An 18,623-nucleotide genomic window follows, 5' to 3' on the forward strand; every position below is an offset into this window, starting at 1 on the left:
TCTCAATTCTCCTATAGGCTAATAAAATGAATTTTACTGTGACCTAAAGTTATTTAATAAACTAATAAATGTGGGGAAGAGAGAAATGCACAAGATGCATTTTTCCTGAAAACTCTTTGTTGCATCCATTTATCTTGTATAATTGTCACTAGGTATAATTAACATTGTCCTATATATATTTACCTTTTCAGTATACAGAGGCTATTATTCTCTTACTAGGAAGTGTCTTATGCCAATGGCAGTCAATTAAAGGAAGATTTAAGAAAAAAAACACATATAGAAACAGTGCTTTGCAATGTGATTCTTTGCATTTATAAGCAGTTCAAAACAATTTGTAAGTATTCTTGTATTAGGCTCATGTATTAAAATTGTAGAGCACAAATATTAAATATATTCTGAAGAAGAGGAAAGTATGGCTTATGGATTTTATACAACTAGAGCATATCAAATGCTGGATATTTAAAACTTTCATTTTGAACCTACTAAAATAGAATAAACTTTTTTTTCAGAGGCTAGACCATACTGTACTTTGGTTAATGTGAAGCCTTTAAGAAGGATCTGGAAAACTGCATTAACTTTCTGTTACTGGATTACAGGGAAGATGATCTTATACCATACTGCATCTCTTCACCCTGTACTTTCTTATATAATAGCCTCTACACTTCCCTTATTTTAGAAAAGCAAGCAGTGAAACAGAGTATCAAGATATAAAAAAAACAAAACAAGAGAAAAAACATTCTTCCTGGAAGAAACTGATTTTTATTTAGTATTTCAGATAACAAAAATTTTGAAGTCATTGGCTTTCTTATTATGTATGTATTAAATGCCTAAGGAAAAGGTAAGAGCAAATATCTGCTGTGTCACCCTTTGCTTTCAAACAGATTGAATTTTTCATTATTACTATTTATAGGCTATTATGTTCAGCTTATTAGCTGGTGATTTCCTCAGTATTTTTGCAAGCTATACTTCATCTCAGATTTGGGTATATGATAACGTAACCAAACAAGTCTATTCTTAAATTACTACAGGCATACCTCATTTTATTGTCTTAGCTTTACTGAAATCAAAGATATGAATTTTTTTCAAATTGAAGGTTTGTGGCAACCCTGAGTTCAGAAAGTCTACTGGCACCATTTTTCTAACAGGCTGATGATGATTAGCATTTTTTAGCAATGAAGTATTTTTAAATTAAGATATGTACATTTTTAGACATAATGCTATTGCACATTTAATAGACAACAGTGTAGTATAAACATAACTTTTATATACACAGGAAACAAAAACGGTGTGACTCATTTTATTGCAACATTTGCTTTACTGGAGCGGTGTGAAAACAAAGCCGCAATATCTTAAAGGAATATCTTATGTTAAATTATCTGAGGTTGTTTTACTAGACAAAACTTAGTAATTTTACTTGATTGAAAAAAGTACTTCTGTAAAATTTTCAATGAATCAAATTACAATTTTGCCATTAAGTGACTCTGCTGCATGTATTTGTTTTTTGCTCATGTGACTGAGTTGTAAAATGAATAATCGTGCAAATAATTTCCTCAATTTTCAATCTTATACAAAGAATTACTCAGTTCCATGAAAAAAGTTTGCACCCCTCCCCAGTACTCAAAGTCCCATCTTAAATGCAGATCACTAATGAATTTGAAATAAAACAGGTATTTAAACAAAGCAAATATCTCAGACCATCTTATTCCATCAATAAGTACTCAGTTATTCTACGTACTATATACTCAGTATCCTTTTCAGTTTCATTCAATAAAAGATGCTTAAGGTTATTATATTTATAAGTCTGATGAGTTATTTTCTACTAAATTTAGTGTTTTGAGACTGGCTATAAAAGAATTTGCAGGTTGTTTTAGTTTTAGAGAGATAGTATGTAAGCAAAAGATATCTCATTATTTCCTTTACTTCAGATATTTTTCTAAGTCACATAAGAAATCTACAGAAAAATTCAAGTACAAATATTTTAATTTTAATCCATCATTTTCTGCATATACCAGCATTCTCAGGATGATATGGATGTGAAATGAAGTATCACATTCTCTCTTCCGTTCCTTTCCCCCAACTTTGAACACAGCTTTGCCCAATTAAGTAAAACTTTTTAAAAAACCACATTTTACCATTAATATATGTTTATTCTCACTAGACACAAACAAGAAAGTCATGTTAAATTATAGTCCTAGCAAGTATATGTATGTCCACTGAATTAGATCAGAAAGCAGTATGGTTAAGGTAGTATACATTCTCATTTTGGCCAGGCGCTAAAAAAAATAAAAATGGAACATTTTTAATTATATACATTTTAAGCAACGTTTTATTATCTTAGACATTAAGGCAATGACATTGAAAAACTTCTAGAAACTTAATCCTTATCGACCATTCAAGAGAAAACCTTCAAGTTCATCCTTCATGACCTCCTTGTGTTTGTAGATTTCTTTGCCTTTGAAGACATACATATATGACAGAAATGGAAATACATGAGGGAATTTGAAGTTTGGAAAATATCAACTAACTCAAAAATTAGTTTTCTCCCTTTAATTTTAATATATATCCTTATTTCAAAATAAATTATATATATATTTCTGCTTCTATGCTTTATCACAAAATATTATTTGACAAAGGTTATCTAATCTATATAAGCTTTCTGAATACTCTCATAAGTTTTATTTGTATCAAGAAATTGTTATCCCCATGGCTAGATGATATACAAGCCATAAATTGTTGTAACAGATTAATTTACATCTCAAAAAGTTTGAGCTCATTTGAACCTAGTAAAATGTGTTTCTAGTGAGATGAATTTCTCCAATGAAAGCAAAACTGCTGGCCATATTCACTTTTTAGTTCAGAAAGTTACCTTTATATGTAAGCATATTTAATGATACTTATCCAAACATAAAGATAAAAAAAAAAGTTTTAGACTTAGAAACTACTTCCAAATCTAGATTTGTTAATTTTAGTCCCACTCTTTTATAAGTGGAGTTATGTCTTTCAGTTTAGAAATATCTAGGAGTGATGTCATTAAGATGTTGACATAAATAATTCCTGACTTTAGTCCCATCACAAGAAGATGAACTGACAACTATCCTATAGACAAGGAATCATTGTAAAGATCCTAGAACATGACAGTGAGCACTCCTCTAGAGCACAGAGACCAAGAAGAACTGCATTAGAAGAATAAGAGGAACAGTTACACTCTGATCACATTGCCTTCCCCACCACCTGATATAGCACCACACCGAGAGAGACCCCCTGGGCCTATAGATTTTTCAATGGGAGAAGAGGGAGCCCAAAGTGAATATCCAGTTTTCCCAGGATTGTGGGTCTCTTCCCAGGAGACCCATTTGGGTCTAACTTTACAGGGACTGGGGCGGGGGGGAACTCTGAGGACTGAACTGGAGATCAAATTGTGATGGAGAAGGGGGATGGGATTACAGTAACTAACACTTGCATCTTGGCAGACCGAGTTTCTACTCAAAGAGGCACCCAAGTGGAAATACCAACCAGTAGTTTTTGCCCATCTGCAAGGTGAAGATCATAGTCTTGTCTGTCTAGGGAACTCAGTCCATAGTTCAGCCTGATTTGGGACCCCAAACAGCTAGCCTTGCTGATCTTGAAGTCTATTTTGCTTCCCTGCTTAGTCTGAAAAACCAATTTATAGCCCTTTCTACCAGTGAGTGGAAACCCCAGCACTGCCTGACCAGGAAACCTAACCAGAACACCTGGGAAGCTGTATGGCCCCACTAACAATAGCACATGAGGAGAGAGCCCAGCCAGTGACTTAGCTCATCTACAGAACAAAGCCAGTAGTCCTACCTGACCAGAGAACTTGGTGCACAATTTTGCTTGTTTGGGGTCTCCAAACAAAAAGCCATACTGGCCTTGGGGCCTGTTCCACCACCCTGCTCAGGCACTGAAGTCTAATTGATAGCCTCACCTAATGCTGAGTATTGTACCCAGTCCTGCCTAACTAGAAAGCCTGACCAGAGAATCCAGGCAACTGCAGAGCCCACTCTGCATAGCAATCAGGATAGATAAATAAAATTGATCAGATCTGAAAAGAAAGAAGTAAAATCATCTTCCTTTGCAGCTGATATGATTTTATATATAGAAAATCCTAAAGACTCTACCAAAAATTGGTAGATTTAATCAATAAGTTTAGTAAAGTTGCTGGATACAAAATCAACACACAAAAATCAGTAGTGAATTATCTGGAAAAAAAAAATCGAGGAAACAATCCCATTTACAATAGCATCAAAAATAATAAGATACTTAGGAATAAATTTAACAAAGGAGGTAAAAAACTTATACTGAAACTAAAAGATTTTAATAAAAGAAACTGAAGATAACACAAATAGAATAAATAGAAAGATATTTAATGTCCACAGACTAGAAGAATTAATAGTGTTCAAAGGTCCATACTACTCAAGAATAAAATATCTGCAAACCACACATTTGATAAGGGGTTTAATGTGCAAAATACATAAGAAACTCATACAAATCAATAGAAAAAAAATCCAATGTAAAAATAGGTCATGGTTCTGAATAAATATCATGCAAAGAAAATAGTCAAATGGCCAACAAAGAGTATATGAAAAGGTGTTCAACATCACTATACATAAGAGAAATGAAAATTAAAATTACAAGATGTCACATTATACCTAGGGTTATCATCATAAAGATTAGAGAAGTGCAGACAAAGAAGTCGAGAAAAGGGAACACTTGTGTACTGTTGGTAGCACTGGGAATGTAAATCAGTATAGATGCTATGAAAACAGTATGGCTGTTCCTCAAAAAAATTAAAAATAAAACTACTATGTGATTCAGCAATTCCATTTCTGGATATACGTATACATACACATACTAGCCAAGAATTGGAATTCTGACACACACACACACACACACACACACACACACACACAATGGAATACTATGGAATATTAGCTATAAAAAAGAAGGAAATTTTGCTATTTGTGACAAAATGGATAGAACTTGAGGACATTATGCTAAATGAAATGAGGCAGAAAAAGATAAATACTGTATGATCTCACTTACATGTGGAATTTAAGAAAAGAATAAACTTGAAGAAACAGAGCAGACTGGTGGCTTCCAGAGGCAGGTAGAAGGGGATGAGGGGTTTGGGTTAAGGTGTCAAAAGGTCCAATTATAAGCTAAATATATTCCATAGATATAATGTGCAACATAATGACTATAGTTAACAATACTGTATTGTATATTTTAGAGTTTCTAAGAAAGAAAATCTTCAAAGTTGCAAAGGAAAAAATGTGACCATTTGAGGTAATGTGTGCTAACTAAATTTACTGTGGTAATCATTTTAATATATATTTATATATGAAAACAACATGTATACCTTAGACATACATTATTATATATTGAATATATCACAATTAAAATGGAAAAAAGATACCTAAAATAAAAATTCATATTATTTTTAAATTTTTAATATAAACTAATTTTTCATTGTAAAAATGATTTCGAGTTGGTTGGAGGCACTTTAGGAAATATTCATGTAGTGAATGTCTGCAAATATAATCTATTAGTAAATAATTCCTTCTTTGGAAAACATTATTATCTATATTTGAGCAAATTTTTGTAGTAAGGGATACTAAAGACATTGACAAAAGGGCCTTAGTGTTCTTTTCGGCTTGATAAAATTTTAGACATCCTTCTTTTTAACTCTAGCCCCTGACCTCTCATTTATTAAAATAATTTACTTGAAAGAAATAAAGCAAAACAGAAACAACCTGTCAATTCTTTCTCTGTCCTTTTCAGATGTATGTAAATCATTTCAAATCTTTTTTTACAGTTTTACTTTCTCAATCACGTGGGAGCCACCTCTTGGAAATGTAAACATCAAAAGATAACCCAATCTTTCAGTTTCTACAGAAGGTAGGAGTCTGACATCCTTGGGTACCTTGCTCTAAGTTACAAATCTCCTGTCACAAGTATGTATAAGAAAGTTTACTCTTCCTTTGGTTAAAACCAACTGGCAAATTCAGATGGCTTGCATTCTCCATTGCACTCTGACCCTTAAGAGTCCTCCTGTTTGCTTCAGTAGAGTTGAGCTGAGAAAAAGTTCAGACTTCTCTTTCCTACTGAAATAGCCTTGAATGAAGTCTCCTTGCCTGTTTAATTTTGGTGCAATTCTTGTTTTATAACACATTTTCAGTACAGCTAAAATGCTTAGTCAACTTCCTTTCCTGACTTCATTTCCCTCATATCTAGCTATGATAGAAGACTGTCATTGTTCATTGTTCTTAAAAAGATCGTCTCTCCAGCAGAAAAATCAAAGCAATTGGAAGGGTGACGTGAAATCATCAATTTACCAGCTGATTTTCAAATCAGGTGTTCACTCTATGAAGACATGCTTATATTTAAATTTTATGAATAACAAAAACATCCAGTGTACCGATATTTAAATGTCAGTATAAAAGTAACTTACAGCCGAGCACAATTTATTTCGATAGTTTCCCATGATACTACCACTACCACCAATATCACTGTTAATAAAAACAGATTTAGCATCTATTATCGATTAATAACCATTTCATGCCATAAACTGTATATATATACTATTTAATAATTCTTCACAGTTATACTGAGGTGTTATCATTTCAAAACACAAAAATGCTATCAAAACACAAAAATTTTAAAAAATACTTCGAAATTTAACAAAAATATCGAAGATACAAACTAAATTCTAAATGACTTCAAGATAATTTCCTCTCTATTTTATTTTAGGTTTTTGCTCTTTTTTTTAATCAGCATATCTAAGATTTACATTTATTTCTTCATTCCTTCCAAATCAATTTGTTGTCTTTAGTCTGTATGGCAAAAGTAAAATAAGCGACCATGAGGGAAATGCTTTAACTATTATAAAGCATTATATTTAAATATTTATTAATGGTTACATTTTTATTTTTATTACTTAAATTTTTGTGTATTAATAAAAAATATATAAAATAATAAAATAAAATAAAAAATAATGGATTGCAAGTTGACAAGTCCTTGCAAACTGTGAGGTCAACCAAGGGTTTCCTTGCCTAAAAAACATAAATAAATAAATTTTTAAAAAAAGAAAAACAATCTACTATATATTATAGTATGAATCTTTTATACTTTTCTCTCTAAAAACAGATGGAGTGTTTGGCCCTTTTCAAAGATTATAAATCAAGACAGGTATAGGGCTTTGGGTCTTTGCATTAATTACACTTATTATAAGCCAATAAAGAATGGTCTAAATGGAATTGCAAGCCATTTTTTGGTCTTTTGAATTAGAACAATGTCTGAATATTTCTTGAAAATATGACAAATTAAGCTTTTTACCTAAAAGCAGTTACTATTTTTGATGAATAGTAACTGTTCTATAAAGCAGGGTTAAAACTGAGTAAAAAATATCACTTATGCTATTTGCAAAACAAACTAGTGCTCTTGGAACCCCAAATTCTGAAAGCATACAACTACGGAAGTTCAATATAAGTTTTGCAAATATATTGAGAAATGCAAAAGTATTATTCAAGTTAAACATCAGTTAAGTACAACAAATACTTTGATAAATTTACCTTTATTTCTATAGCAAATAGTGGAAGATAAATATTCAGTACTATTCTGATAAGCCTCTACTGATGGTTTGGGATTTGGGGGGAAACTGCATGACGTAATTCCTTTGAACAATGAAAGCAAGAGCAGTTACCCAGATTTGAAGGTAGAGGATATGTCTTGAAAGAAGTCAAAGTGGGAAGGCATCATATGCTACTTTGGAGAGTAAGAGAAAGCTAAGAGGTTCTATCATTATTATTTTTAATTTTAATGAGCTGTAATTTACATAAAATAGGTTCATTTATCTTTATCTGTTTTGAAAAAAAAAAAAACTTGTGTAACTACCACAAAATCATAATATAGAACATTTCCATCACACATAAAAGATCCCTAAAGATGCCTTCCTGTCAATCTCTTCCTCCCTCATCTCAGAAAACCACTGATTTACTATATTCCTTCAATATTGATTTGTCATTAGTATGGTTTCCTGTAAACACAAATCATATATTCTTGTATTTCTGACTTCATTTGCTCAATGTAATATTTTTGAAATTTATCCACATTGCATATTAAATAATCGGTACAAATCTAAATTTTGGCAAATTTCATTCTCCTATAGAGTTAACAACAAAAAAAAAAAAAGAAAAGAAAAGAAAAGAAAAGGTCATACTTATTATGTAGCCTCCAAACTTTGTAGCCTAAACTGCTGAAAAGGTAGTGTTTTCTGTACCTATGATATTGAGGCTGTCATAACAAACATTTCTGGTTTTCTCAAAACTTGCAAAATTATTTATTGAGATTTTTTTACATTATAAAAATGTAAGGAGACTAATTTCTAGACATATGTTTACAGGATTGTTATCATTGTGGTTGGCCACAGAGAAGATGTTGCAATGTTGGTTGGCCTGGTATGAAATCATATTTTCAAAGTGAGGGACAAGAAGAATGTCTTCCTCTAATTTGGAAACACACTGAGAATGAAAATGGAGAAAAATAATTTGAGTAAAACAGACATTTATATGTTATTTTTTCAAAACTATTTGATGATCTCTGAAGTGGACAAAAAGAGCCTAGAAAATAATGAACTTATTTGCACTTATGTGTCTAATGTTAGTGTAGGTCACGATAAAGCTCACACACTAAAAAAATGACACATTTTATGAGAAATAAGCTTGTTTCAGAACACACAGAAATATCACCAGGAAAGAGCAGCCAAGTTAAGCAGGACTTTCTCAACTTCTTTATTAAAATTGTAACTTACTTGAAATCCATTTTCATTTTAAAGACTTCAAATTAACTCTTTGCCTCAAAACAAGTTTCACTGGGAAACAGAGGTTGAGCTGATGAAAACATCCAATATATTTCCTAGTGTGTGAAAATAATGGGAATCTTAAACATGAATAGCCTATAATGAACAGACACAAAGGACATGATTAGCAAACAGCTGGTCTACTGAAGCAAGCCTGTGAATACGATGCAAGTAGGCATTTTCAGAGATGGAAAGTGATTCCTTCAAGACTAACTTTGTTTCTAGTAGGTAAAATCCTAAGTATTCCATTGTTAAATATTTTTGTTGAGAGACTATTTAGCTCAAAATCATCACACTGAACTGATAACAGGAATCAGTGTACTGTGAGCTTGATAAGAACACAATTATAAATTGAAATGAATTTTATGTTTGACTGAATTCAGATTTAGCAGTACCTAAGAGTGTCCTAAGTGCTACAGCCAGTTTAAAGAATTATTATTATAAAAGGAAACAGAAAGAGTAAAAATAGTCTACTGTATCACAGGATAGAACAAAATATGTCATGGTCATTTTGTTATTAAATAGAGGTAATATATTTTTAATTAGTCTTATAGTATTTATAGACTTTCTTTTATAAAATAGATTTTTTAAAGAGCAGTTTTAGGTTCATAGAAAAATTGAGAGAAAGGTACAGAGATTATTTTTTATATAACCTTTCCCTTACTGTCAACATCACTCACCAGAGTGGTACATTTGTTATCACTAAGGAACCTACACTGACACAACATTATGACCCAAAGTTTACATTAGGGTTTTCTCTTGGTATACATTTCATGAGTTTGAAAAAAGCCTGATGGCATGTATTCACCGCCACAGTATACAGGAGCATTTCACTGCCTCAATAATCTTCTGTGCTCCATCTATTCATTCTTCCTTCCACCCAAACCCTGGCAATTGCTGTTATTTTTTTACTGTTCTTTTTCAGGTTCTTATTATTTTTATTTAATTTTTATTTTAAGACAATTTTTACAGCAATCTTAGATTTACAACAAAATTCAGAGGGAAGTACAGAGATTTCCCATATATCCTTGCTCCAACACATGCATAGCCACCCCAATTATCATTATCTCTCACTAGGGTGCTACATTTTTTAAAACAAGAATGAATTTATATTGGCACATCGAAATCACCCAAAATCCATAGTTTACCATAGGGTTCACTGTTGGCATTGTATATTCCACAGTTTTGGATAAATGTATAATGGCATTTGTCTGTTATAATAATACAGAGTGTATTCACTGCTCTAAAAATCCTCTGTGCTCTGCCTATTCATCTTCCTTTACTTACCCTGGAAACCGTTTATCTTTTTACTGTTTACATAGTTCTGTCTTTTCCAGAATATCACATAGTTAGAATCATACAGAATATAGCCTTTCAGATTGGCTTATTTCACTTAGTAATATCTATTTAAGTTTCATCCATGTTTTTGATTGTTTGCTTGTTTGTTTTTATGATGATAGCTCATTTCTTTCTATAAATAATTTTCCATTGTCTGGATGCACCACAGTCTATCCATCCAGACACCGACAGACATATAAGTTGCTTCCAAGTTTTAGCAATTGCAGATAAAGTTGTTATAAAAATCCTGGTGCAGGTTTTTGTGTGGACATATGTTTTCAGCTCTTTTGGTTAAATACTAGGGGATGCAGTTGCTGGATCACATGGTAAGAGCATGTTTAATTTTGCAAGAAACCACTAAATTGTTTTGCACAGTGGCTGTACCATTTTTCATTCCCAACAGTAATGTAAAATAATTACTATTGCTCCATATCCTCACCAGCATTTGGTGTTATAAGTGTTCTGAATTTCAGTCATTCAACTAAGTGTATTGTGTTATCTCACTGTTGTTTTAATCTGTATTTCCTTTGTGACATATGGTGTGAAACATCTTTTCATATGATTATTTGCCATCTGTATATCTTTTTTGGTGAAATGTCTGTTAAGATCTGGTCCATTAAATTGTTCAATTTATTATTACTAAGTTTTAAAAATTCTTTGCAAATTTTGAAAAATAGTCCTTTATCAGATGTGTCTTGTAAATATGTCGTCCTACCTCTGGTCCTTTTATTGGCTCCATGTTATATCCTTTTAAGAAAATCTTATATATCTTGAGAACACACAATAACATAGCTTACAAAATTTAAATATCTAAGAGTCTAAAGACATTCAAGCATGGGAGGAATTGCTGGTACCATCTTTGTTGACAATCTACCTCTGTATTCTATAACTCAGCATTTTACCTTTCTTAGGCATAGAGGGAACAGAAATATATGCATTTCTGTATGTGTATAAATGCATATAACAGCAATTTTATGAGTTCAAAGCTAGAAACCATCTAAATATTCAGAAATATAAATAAATGAGTTAATTTTATAATTTATATAATACTATTCAGTCTAGAAAATGGGTGAACTACATATATGTACAAGAAGAGTGAATTTCACCTACATGTGTGAAATAAGTCAGACACACAAAAAAATGTAGATCAGAAAAAGAAGTAAAATAATTTGCTATATTAGGATCTGGTTGCCTCGTTGATATTAGTATAATTAGTCCCACTACTAATTATTACGAATTGCCACTGTTCACTGGTCTTATTGTTGGTGTGTTTAAATAACAGCATTTATGTAATGGAAAAGTAATATGGTCTAATATATAATATATGTAATAAATTCTTCATTTTTTATGTTAAAGCAGTATAGTGTGTGTGTATAGATATACACATACATATATACATAAACATATATATGCATCTTCCTTTACATATACATATATGTGTGTGTGTGTGTGTGTGTGTGTGTGTGTGTATGTGTGTATTTGGTCTGGCATAACTGTGCTGGAGCTGGATCTCTAAAAAGTTGATTACCTAAGCTAAAAAAAAATACTGAACAGTAAAACAAATCAGAATATATGGATTTGTGAGTCATAGAATGTTGAGTAAGCTCTAAATTCTTTACAGTATAAAACAGTTGTTTCATAACTGAAATGCTCGCTAAGTAGGATAGCCTTATAAAGCTCACGCAACTCCTACACTATTAAAGCCCAGAAGAACATGCCCTGTGCAGGAAGGAAGGACCTGGGTACCTTCCCTTGCTGCCTCCAACTTCTTTGTGTCATCTGATTGCTTGCATCCTTGAAATCATTAAAAAATCTTAAATATGCTTAAGATCTCTAATTCGTATGGGTTTTACAATATGATCTTGTGTGTTAACTCAATTATTATATATAATAATTAATATATAATTAACTATACTGTAATAAAATATATGTAGCATATTATATATTTCTGTATATATACAAATTGTATATGCAAATTATACATAGTCATATACATGTGTATATAATAAAAATTATACCATTTCATATACTAAAATTATATTATGTATAATTCCTTTATATAGTATGCTACTTTCTATCTATCAAATAATAAGTGATATAAGAATTTAGAATCTGATCAACAATAACTTGATAGAAGGAACGGGAGAGCAGGGAGGTAGATAGGGTAAAAGGGGTCAAATATGTGGTGACAGAAAAAAATCTAACTATGGGCAGTGAACACATGATACTATATACATATATATATGTATATGCCTTACTATATATACACATATATGTATGTGTGTGTGTGTGTGTGTGTGTGTACACCTTAATGCTAAATTGTAAACTTGAAACTTACTGGATTTCATTAACCAATGTCGCCATAAAAAAAAAAAAAGAAACAATAACTTGAAGGTTTGTAGAAATAGGTGTTATGGCTAGTCTTATGACAGTAAGTAATAATCTTAAGTTTGTGACAAATAGTGATATGAAGTTGTAGACAGAGCGAAGCACATCCGACAACTGAAAATAACTTTCACTAACAGTTTATAGCTGGGCCCCAGACCAGTACCAGTGTGTGGCCTATTAGGAACCAGGCCACATAGCATCAGGTGGGCAGCAGGATAGCAAGCAAAGCTTCATCTGTATTTGCAGCCACTCCCCAATGATGGCGTCACTACCTCAGCTCCACCTCAGCTCATCAGGCAATAGATTTTCATTAGGAGCACTGGTCCCTGGTGCCAAAAAGGTTGAGGAACCTCTGGTATAGTACAAAACAAATATCGGTATGAAATAATGACAGGTAAGACAATGTGATAATGTTGATGTAACTCTCCAAAATTTATGATCTCTTTCTCTCTTTGAGAAAAGATGCAATGAGAAACATACGCTCAGTTTTGAGATGAGCAGCATAATAAAAATGAAATTTGATAAATATTATTTTTCCTAGTATAAATTCAACACAATTGACTTTTGCGTCTGGCAAAGTAAAGTTTCAATTCTGAGTCTGCCATTCTGAACTTTGCATAATTAATGACTTAACCTATGAGCCTCGGTGACCCTTAAGCGTAAGATGAAAATAATAATAGTATTAACAGTATAAATTTGGTGTTATCATTAAATTATACAATGAAAAGAACCCGGAATGGAAGCTAAACCATAGTGATAAGTTTTAATATACATCTATGTTCTTGTGAATTAGAGTTGAGCAATATGAAAGCACTTAAATTTGTAAAATTGTAAAAGCCAGAGTGTGACTCACTAGTCTATACCTTCCGCATCCCAGTGGCTACTGTGATCACGGTAATATGTAGAGATATGAACTCTATCTCACTGAGCTCCTGAGTAATCAACCCAAGCAAAGCTCCCTGCTAGCTCGCACTGGACATGCAGAAGAAGGAAAAAAACACACTTTCATTCTATCAAACCACTGAGATTCAGGATTATTTTTCTCTCCAGCCTTACCTATGCTAAACTGGCCCAGAAGAAGAGAAATGCTATTTAAAGGGAGCTAGTACTAAAATCTTTGGCAGTAGCTATGGTATAATTTGGAGAAATCTTAAGAAGGTAATGCTGCAAGAAGAGGATGACTGAAAAAAATGTTTCACGATAAAACAGAAAAATTAATTTTTGTGTGAGGTAAGTATGAAGAGTCAAAGAAAACACTGAAATACTGTTTTAAAGTAATAAGAGATGAAGAAGTGATTTGTTAAAAAAGAGACTAGGTAGAATTTTTAGGTAGGTCATTTATATTTAGAACATAGCACCATCATTGAGCTCATTGAAGGTTTAAAAGATTAAAAGCACACAAAAAACTCCCCCAGGACAAGAACTTGGAAGATGCTCAGATTTAGTGTCTAACACTTAAAAGACAAAAAACTTTAGTAGAGGCAACAGTAAATTAAAATATAAATGTGTTTTATTTTCCCATATATTTAGGATTATATTTTAATCTCTTCATTATTCATTTTCAAATGAATTAATTATATATAAAAATTAAATTCAGCATTCTGTGCCATTTGTACCTCTTACTAAAATAATGACAAAATCAAGAAAAAAATGTCATATAAGGCATAAGAAATTTTTTATTATTATTGTATTATTTAATTTCTGTCATATGACTGCATTTCCTTTCTTGAAATGCAATTGCAAACAAACGTGATTTGGGTTAAAGATGCATTTACATTATTAATTTTAATCTCAATTGCTAAAAATCTATGGTAATAGAAAGTTCATGTTGCTCATATTTAATTTTTCAATAAAAATTAATAAAACTTTTTTCAATAAACATTAGAATTGGATAAAAGACTATATTCCGGTTATTTACTATAATTAAGCCCAATTTATGGGACAATATGGAAATGAAGGACAGCCGATCCTTTTTTTACAGACTTTATAATAAACTAGTAAAGATAAAGAGCATGCTCATGCAACTAACGTGTATAAATCCACTTGTGAAATAGAAAGCGATAATTATTAATTAATAGTAGTTAATTGAAAAGAACAGTGTGCATTAACAAACAAGAAGAGTTAACTGGATAAAGCTAAAAAATTTTCTAAGAAAAGAATTTTGGTTGGATTAACGAAAGTTTTGTTGTTTATTAATGTAATATATGTTTTATACATACATACATATATAAATATCAGGAGACTTTGGAGGGCTTATACATAAATCTCACTCCACTTGTAAGGGACGAATCTACTCTGTCTTTTCTCTCCAGCATCTCTTAACAATTACACAGAACATTTGTCACAGTACTTTCTCCTGTATTATACTGACTCTTGTTTTTTTGCCTCTTACTGGGATCCCTAACTTGAGGTCATAGGTTGTTCATAATAGCTGCATATTAGTTGAACTAAAGCAATTAATGAAGCAGATTGGAGAGAGAATTTTTACTACCATAGACAAAATAGCTCTAATGTGGAACCATTCCAAATAAGAAACCAACTGAAAACCAAATACTTGGATAACATATGTGCAGAAATTCTGACATGAGCCAATAAGGTAGTGCTGTTCATTTGAGTTCATTGCTAATAACTTATTTTTCCATCATGTACAAATAGTTCCCCAAATGAAAAGAATCTATTGTAAAGGGAACTGACATTCCAAAATGACCTGATATGATAAAATCTTTTTATCTGTTTAAATAGTTTGCATTTGGAATGGGGAGACAGTAAATTCCTTTAAATTTTGTCATATAATACAAAGGGAAGAAGTTTAATACACAATAGAAGAGTAGGTATAACAATAAAAACAATAATCTTAGAAAAGTATATAATCTTTCCTAATAAGTTATTTTACAGCAGCATTGACATTTGTAGTATGTTCTACTTGCTGAGCAGTAATTTAAAATCTCAAAAGGAACAAAAGTACTTTGCAAATTTAAATGTATTTCTTCAGGGACCACTCTAACCACCACAAAAATAGCTGTTGCATTTCACCCCTAAGTAGTTACAAATGAAAGTGCAAAATAATTTTTAAAGGTAGTGCAAAGATGGAGAAAAACACAACAAGCAATAGCTACTGTATAAAGTAGGCAAAACATAGCCATCTGAGAATTAGGTAATTTGGCCAGAGGTCTAGGATGGAAATTCCTATACTTTATTAAGTATACAATATGTTACATTTTATGTGACTTCAGATGAAGCTTTATGCTTGATTTAGGTCCTTGGGCACAGATAAAACAGAATAGTAAATAAAATGTTAATTGTGCACTATATTGTATAGATGAAAAATAATATACATTTCACAAAAAGGTAAGTTAAAATCTATGCTATGTTACAGAATCCAGTTAGATGACAACTGTTTTATCATTTACTTGTTCATCCAGCCATCTATTCACTGATTTGTCAAGTATTAACAGGGGTTGGTCACTTGTATGCCTAAATTAAATAGGGTGGAAGGGAAATGCTTGGTGGTGAAAGTTGATATGGTCTCACTCTGGTTTTAAGGATATTCACTAGGTTAGAAAGAAACTGTAAGTAGTATCTTAGACCCTAGGATAATTTTATTCAACAAGCATCCAAGGAACTGCTCAGAGATGGTCAGAAACGGATGTGATGGACCTGAGACAATTAGATTTTATTTTGATCTATATTATATCCCTAACACTATTTCCCCAGGAAAGCTTATCTGTTTCATCAGAAAGATACATATCTATCTATTTATTAGTACTGTGAGGAAACAAACGTCTAACTTCTTGAATAATATTTTGTTTCACTAAATGTTTAATATAAACACAGAACATTAAAGACCTGGGAATAGCACAGGAATTGTAATACCCTTAGAAGAACTGGAGCGACATAGAGTAGAGGCAGAAATAACAGACTAGAAATTCAGAGGTGCCACTAGGAAGCCTAGATTTCTCTCCCTGATAAACTCATTCTTAAGGAAAGTAACTATATAAAATTAAACATTGGGTAGTTACACTGTGTTGTTCTGTGAGTTTGCAGCTGAAATAGTTACATGAAGCTAAAAGCTCCATGAACATTTGGTTCTTTTGCTGTTTCATAAAAAACAATGCTTATAAATTTAAGGTTTTTTTTTTTTAAGTTTCTTGTAAAAGTTTAAGACCCCAAAGACGGTTTCTTCAGGATTCTTTATTCTTTCTAAATTGTTATTGTCTTCATATTTTATTGGTCTCTAGATCTTATGCTTAGGTCTTTCAGGTTTTCATATATTTATAACATTTCTAAATCTTTTGGAATCTCATGTGTACCCTTGGCTGAAAATTCCAGAATAAAATATTTACCACTGCTCTTGACCATAGGATGCCGATGAAGCTGTAATCAGGTTTGTTCATACTTTGTCAATCAATACTGCAGTCCCTCTGGTTCACCAGTTCACAGGGTCTCTAAGAGAAAGGTGCATTGAATCTTTTCCAGTTTGGTTTATATGAGTTGTCCTCATCCAGCAGTACCAGCAGGAAAGAGAAGACATTTTAGCATCTTCACTGACTCAAGGTTTCATTTGGTCTCCGTTCTCATTTTGTGAATGCTTTCCTATTTATTCTCTCAGTACTAATTCACTGGTTGCTTTATTAATAAAATGAATGCAACCCCTTATTGATTATTCATCCTGATATACTTCTCTTTCTCTTCCTTCTTCTCCTTTTCCTTCTTAATTATTGATGTTGCTGATTGAGTTGGAAATGCATGGATAAAATTGGCATATATTGGATTTTCCTCATAATAGAAATGTTTGAGAGGTTGTAAGAACAGATGAGTACTGCATTGGATACTGCAAGAGAAATTTCACCCTTTTCTTCTAAACTTTAGTCAAAAGAAAAAGAGCTGAAATTACTGCATCTTCTAAAATAAAGCTGAAACCTTATAAAGAACAAAGATTTCTTACAATGGGCACCAAATGAAGCCTTGGTGAGAAATAGACTTTGCATTATACTAGCTTCCAAAACAAATGAAAGACATATTGGTTACAAATAAAATTTAAAATTATACTATTTAGTTATGGATGTTGTTTGACATACCAAGACAAATACAGATTGAAGTACTCAGTCCTCCTTCTGTATTGCTATTTGTTATCTTCCAGTATCTTCAAAGGCAAATTTTTAAAACTATTTGTTCATTGTTATTTTTGCTTTTACTGCTGTTATTTTGTTTACTGCCTTTATTTAACGAGTGAAAGTACTTATTAAACCCTCCAATTCTTAAGAGTTCTATTTGAGCTCCATTTTAATTCAGTCTATACCCAGAGGATGCTATTTATCCCTCTGTTCCTAAGTACTCTTACAGAGAAGATGAAGGGATCAGTTGAATTCACAGTGAGGAAAAGGTTCTACAACATTCAAGAGAATCTTTATAGGATGTTTAAAATAGAGACTCTTTTTAGCTCTATGCATGGTACCTCTATAACATCTTCTGACTATCCTATATTTTTTAACAAATTTATTTTGTTGTTAAGAAGACAAATATAACATGAATTGTTTTATAAATTTAATTCATAAGTTGGAACCAAAATCCCAAGTATTACAATATGTCATGATTTTTTTCTAATGTTAAAATAATTTTATTTCCTTTTTAAATAGCTTTAAAAGTTCAATAGAAAATTTTATTTCAAGATTGAAGTTTGAAAAAATATACTTAAAATTGTTTCCTCCCTAAAATCCCACTGAAATTACAGTAAATAGTTACAAAATGGAAGCTTGGATATATCCAGAAAAACAGAGAGAATATTGTAAAACCATCTTGTCTTAGGCTGTTTGGGCTTCTACAACAAAATTACCACAGATTGAGTGGCTTATAAACAACCAACATTTATTTCTCACAGTTCTGGAAATTGGGAAGACCAAGGTCATGGCCCCTGTAGATTTGATATTCAGTGTGAGGCCACTGCCTAGATGGCTGTCTTTTTGCTATAACCTCACATGGTAAAGGGGGCAAGGTATCTCTCTAGATCTCTTTTATAAGG

This window comes from Rousettus aegyptiacus, unplaced genomic scaffold, assembly GCF_014176215.1.
Source record: "Rousettus aegyptiacus isolate mRouAeg1 unplaced genomic scaffold, mRouAeg1.p scaffold_m13_p_8, whole genome shotgun sequence".
Classification (NCBI taxonomy): domain Eukaryota; kingdom Metazoa; phylum Chordata; class Mammalia; order Chiroptera; family Pteropodidae; genus Rousettus; species Rousettus aegyptiacus.